This window comes from Moschus berezovskii, chromosome 10, assembly GCF_049115385.1.
Source record: "Moschus berezovskii isolate FMDL1 chromosome 10, NW_MosBer_1.0, whole genome shotgun sequence".
NCBI classification, from domain to species: Eukaryota; Metazoa; Chordata; class Mammalia; order Artiodactyla; family Moschidae; genus Moschus; species Moschus berezovskii.
Window position 1 is genome coordinate 75,771,777 of NC_142469.1, and position 6,000 is coordinate 75,777,776.

The following is a 6,000-nucleotide window of genomic DNA, read 5'->3' on the forward strand; positions in this document are numbered from 1 at the left end:
CCTCAGGGAACATTTGACAAAGTCTAGAGCTATTTTGTGGAGAAGGCAATGGCAAGCCACTCCAGTACTCTTGCCTGGAAAATCCCATGGACGGAGGAGCCTGGTGGGCTGCCGTCTATGGGGTCACACAGAGTCGGACATGACTGAAATGACTTAGCAGCAGAGCTATTTTGGACTTGCCAGGTGGGGTTAGTGGTAAAGAACCTGCCCGCCAATGCAGGAGACATAAGAGACATGGGTTCTATCTCTGGGTCAGGAAGATCCCCTGGAGGAGGGCATGGGAACCCAGCCCAGTATTCTTGCCTGGAGAATCCCATGGACAGAGGAGCCTGGCAGGCTACAGTCCATAGGGACGCAAAGAGTCGGACACGACTGAAGCAACTTAGCATTCACACATGCCCCGGTATTTTTGATTGTTACAACTTGGTGAGGTGGGGGTGGGGAGCAGCATTCCTGGCATCTACTGGGTACAAGTCAAGGATGCTGCTATGCATGCTACAATGCACAGACCTGTTCCCCACAACAAAGAGTTACAATTCAAAATGGTACTGGTGCTGCTCTATACCACACTGACTTTGGCAGACTTGGGGCCCAAACTCAGAACATTCTGCTTTTAGTTTGTGGTTTCCCTACAAGTCAAGCTGGTGTTGGTGGTTGCTCATCACTCACTCCACTCTCTTCCGTGTCCACTTAGTCTTAGGGGTTTACTACAGAGCATTCTCACAACCTGGGTACAGAGATATAGGGTGGAAAATGCTGGCTCATCTCTGACCGTTTGGAGGCAATTATCTTCAGAGACTTGAAGGACAATGGGCCCTCTCCACAGCCACTCCTGAGTCATCACTGCGTTGGCAGACACAGTGATGCTGGAAAGATTTCTCTGTAGATTTCAACTCCACTTGCAGTTCGGAAATAGTGTGGAATCAAAGTGGATGATCGAAAAGCATGGTTAAACAAGAAAGCTGTGGAGGCTTTGCTGACCAATTAAGTCTGTCTCATTTCAGCTCAACAATTCAACAAAGGGTTCTATGCCAGGCAAAGTGTAAGACACAGGGAAGGATTGAAAATTGCATAAATATTGTTCCTTCCTCAAGTAGTCACAGCCTCAGCTCCCTCTGCCTTTCTTCTCTCTGCGGTTTACCTTCCCCCTCAAACACCTGAAAAGCCCTTCCTTATGACTGACTTCTATTTATTGGCTGCTTAAGACCTAAGAAGCTAAAAAAGACCCAAAGAGACTAATCTAGAAGTCCAGAAAGGGCAACAGAATAATATCCTTCTTTATAGGACGGTTCTGGTAATTTATCATTAACAAAGAAACAGCCTTCAATGGGGCTATTAAATACTGAGTGTCTATATACAAGAACTATCTCAGCAAATGCCTTTAATTTCTAGACAGTTTCTATTTGCAAATGAGGTTACCCTGCTTGCTTAGGAGGGCTTGAGTTTTGCTGAGGGAAAATTGCAAAAGACTTTGAAGTGTAACATACTGGAGTCAGAGTGAGAAGAATGACTCCTGCCAGCCCACCCAGTGGGCTATGGTCAGACTATACAAAAACTCCATGACAATTTTTGAGAAAGAAGCATTCAATGAAACCCCACCCATTCCCCTTTCAGTCACATCGTTTACTCTCCTTTGGAGTTTTTGAAAGTTTCATATTTTGGGACTCTAGGTTCAGGATGGAAGCTTCTTTTCCAGGTCAAGAAAGGCAGCCTGAAGAGGGTATCCATGGAGCTTCAGCTGTGGGCAATATTCTTTTTTTTAAGCTGGGTGGTGGACATTTAGTGTAGTTTAGTGCATCATTTTTTAAAATATTTGTGACTCATATTCCTTGGGATATATAAACTATTTCATTGTAATGAAAAACAGAAGTTCCCAAGGTAAATCTTACAATCAGCCAGATGTACATTCAGTGCTGTTTCTCCGACGTTCGTCGTTCTTCTCTGCTTCCTGTTCCTCTCCCTCCTGTTCCCTGCTCCTGAACTCCCTCTCCGTCGTTCTCAATCTTGTATCCCCACCTGCCACTTCCTCCCACTGCCTCCTCTCCCCGTCTGGCTCTGTGTCCCATTTCTGCAGAACCTCCTACTCTTTCCTCCCACAGCCTGGGCATCTGTGAGGAGGGAGGGGCTGGTGTGAGCAGGCAGTCAGGTTAATTCTAGACCAAAAGCTTCACTTTGAGATTGTCCACATGGTCCCCAAATCCTCAGATGTTTTCATAGCCATACTTCTTTAAAGTGTTCGTTACCTAACTTTTTGCACCAAGAATTTGAGATTAATTATAAAAACATGTAGACTATAGCAAGACTGAATAAATAGTTGAGAGAATCAGAACAAAGATCCCATCACTTTGTTGGGCTGGGTTTGTATTAAATCATTCTGTTATCAGCTTAATTAAACTGCAGCTGTATTTCCTAGATTTCCCATTGTTTGATGGTTCCAGGTTAGAATTGGCCTTAAGAGAACTGGGAATAAAGTATGAGGGGTAGGCTTTAGCAGCAGCCTCCCTCTCTGGATGTTTTGTGATCAGAGGTGGCAGCTGCTTCCAGTTTCAGCTCACTGTTTTCTGCTTCTTCTTCAACTGTCCTTCCTGACTTTTCACCCTGTTGACCAACCTTTCACCCTGCAGCCCAAGTCTATCTCCAGACACTTGCTGTTGCCCCATTGACTTCTCCCATAGACTCCTCCAACAGCTCCCACTCTGCTGGCTTCTTCTGCGCCTGCCTGTGTTTGGCTTCTCAAATAAACAGGTCAGGCATTCTGTCGACTTTTGCCTCCCTTTGAGACCATCAATTACCTGGAGCCCTCTTCTTCTCCACAATTGTGAAAGGTCTGTGCGCTCAGTCATTGGGTCATGTCTGATTCTTTGCAACCCCGTGGACTATATGCCGCCAGACTCCTCTGTCTGTGGGATTTTATAGGCAAGAATACTGGAATGGGTTGTCATTCCCTTCTCCAGGGGAATCTTCCTGACCAGGGATCCAACCTGCATCTCTCACATCACCTGCATTAGCAGGCAGATTCTTTACCACTAGCGCTGCCTGGGGATCCCCGTGAAAGGTCTAATTCCGATAATCAATCTACTGTCCCTTAACTCTTAAGAGGTTCAGCTTCTGGGATTGACACCGTGAGAACAGTGTTCAAGATCAAAAGATGACACAAATCAGACATTCTCTTGAAACACTGATTGTGGGCACAATTGAGTCAATCTATCCGCTAATCTCATTTACTGATGAAACACTGAAACCCAATGATTTGAAGTTACAACCATCATCCATCAGGGTCACAGCTACAGTGGCAGACGTGGGAATGGAACCCAGATTACTGATTTACACAGTTTCTTTTTCTTAACGGTGACTATAGCCATATTTTAAATGAATGACTATTGAATCAGTTTGCTTAAAAAAAAAAGAAAAAAGGATGTGTCAAAGCAGAAATTAGTACTTTGACACTGCTTGGATCATTCTTTTAGAAAACAGAGAACTATTATGATTATTCTGTTTAATAACTGACAGGAAGCTAGATGGCATATCATACAGGTGCTGAATCTGATTTAAAAAAACAATAATAAAAGTTATTTGAGTGAAAAAATTTCTGAGCATATGAGAACATCAAAGTTGATCCTGAATCTAAAGTAACTATGGGAACATTGGTTAGAAAAATTATATGTATTAACTTTGTGGTTCACTGAAGACATTAGCATCTTCAATATTTAAAAATAAACAGTCTCAAGATGTTCCTATTTATATTTTTAGCAAGTGGATATGCAGTCTATGGAGTATATTTTAGCTGTCATTAAGAGAGTCACTAACAGTGGAATTTCCTCACTTCTAGCTTCGAAATTTCCCCCTTAAAACAAAATTTGCATTGATGAAAATATAAATAGGATATGTCTTGATTGAAATGGCAGTAGTTTCATGAAATTATTTTCCGGGTATGAAAGAAAAGACAGAGTTCATGCAGCACATTGTTTGTACAACTTCCGGATAAGATGTGGAGTCCAGCGTCCTTCACACTGATGTGTGGGGCTTATTCTCAGGCGACTCATGACTTGGAGAAGGGGCTCTGGCTACCTGCCCTGAGGTGACCCTGGGAAAAACATGTCCCCCCTCCAAATTCTAATCTGTTTCCTCATCTGCAAAAGAAGAGAGTACATCTGGATAATCTCTGAAACACCTTTCTCTCCTTAAATCTCATTTTTGTGTTGTGCCAAGACATAGCATAATGGTATAAATGAATTTTTAAAACTTATAGCTTATAATGTTGTGTTAGTTTCAGGTATACATCACTGTGAGTCAGTCCTCTCTCTCTCTCATATATAAATGTATATATATGTATATATATACGTATATATATATGTGTGTGTGTATATATATATATACATAGACATCAGATTCTTTTTCCTTATCTTATTGTTGTTCAGTCACTAAGCCATGCCCAGTTCTTTTGCCAACCCCATGTACTATAGCCTGCCAGGCTCCTCTGTCCATGGTTATTCCAGGCAAGCATACTGGAGTGGGTTGCCATTTCCTTCTCCAGGGGATCTTGCTGACCCAGGAATTGAACCCGGGTCTCCTGGATTCTCATGATAGAGGGTAAAAAGGAAAGGGCAGGGGCCTGTGAATGGCTATGGGTAGCCAAATCATAGCATCTGCATCAGCATGCTTCAGAACTTTTTCTGAAATGGAGCTAAATTTATCTTAGACCAAAGGTTGCTCTGATGATCATCCTGCCTCCGTCATAGATGCCTAGAAAAAAAAATCAGTTTTTGATGATGATTGCCAAAATATCTAGAAATTTGTCAGAATTATAATTACATAAATTAGAGGAGTATACCAGTACAATAGCCCTAACAATAATATAAAATAAAAGAATAATAATACGTTTTCAGAATGAAATAATGCCATTTGCAGTAATATGGATGGACCTTTTGAATTGTGGTGCTGGAGAAGACTCTTGAGAGTCCCTTGGACTACAAGGAGATCCAACCAGTCCATTCTAAAGGAGATCAATCCTGGGTGTTTGTTGGAAGGACTGATGCTAAAGCTGAAACTCCAATACTTTGGCCACCTCATGCGACTAGTTGACTCCCTGGAAAAGACTCTGATGCTGGGAAAGGTTGGGGGTGGGAGGAGAAGGGGACGACAGAGAATGAGATGGCCGGATGGCATCACTGACTCTATGGACATGAGTTTGAGTGAACTCCAGGAGTTGGTGATGGACAGGGAGGCCTGGCGTGCTGTGATTCATGGGGTCGCGGAGAGTCGGACACGACTGAGCGACTGAACTGAACTGAAAGATTATCATACTAAGTGAAATAAGACAGAGAGAAAGACAAACATCATATGTTATCACTTGTATGTTGAATCTTTAAAAACAATACAAATAAACTTATTTATAAAATAGAAAGAGATTCACAGACATAGTAAACAAACTTATGGTTACCAAGGGACATGACTTAGCGACTAACCACCACATGAGAACCCAGAAAGCCAAACACCCACCTACCCAGGCTTTCTTCTATCCGAACTGACAATATGATCCAGTTTTGGCCAGTGAAAATCAGGCAGAAATCACTGAGAAGAGCTTTGGGAACACATTACAGAAGAGACAGGCAAGCTGGTTCTCTCTTCTGTCCTTTGGCTCATGTGCCTCCCACCTGAGACCTGGACGCAGAAACTGAGAAGTGCAGTAGTCCTCCAGCCACCATAAGGTTAAGGCCACATGCTGAGAAAGGAGGAACAGCCAACAGGAATCTGGGCCAGATGGTATCTCTGAGCTATTATCCAAATTAATCTACCCCAGATTCCTTGTTGGGGGTAATAAAATCCTGATTGGTTGAGGCTTTCAGTGTCCTATTGCTTGTAGCCAAACACAGTCTAACTAGTACACGTGGACTCTGTGGACAGTGTTAAAACAGGGCTCTAACTTGTATGGCTTAAAGTGGAGAAAAGGGACAATTAAATCTGGACCACTACACACCAGTGCCATTATCCAAAACGACA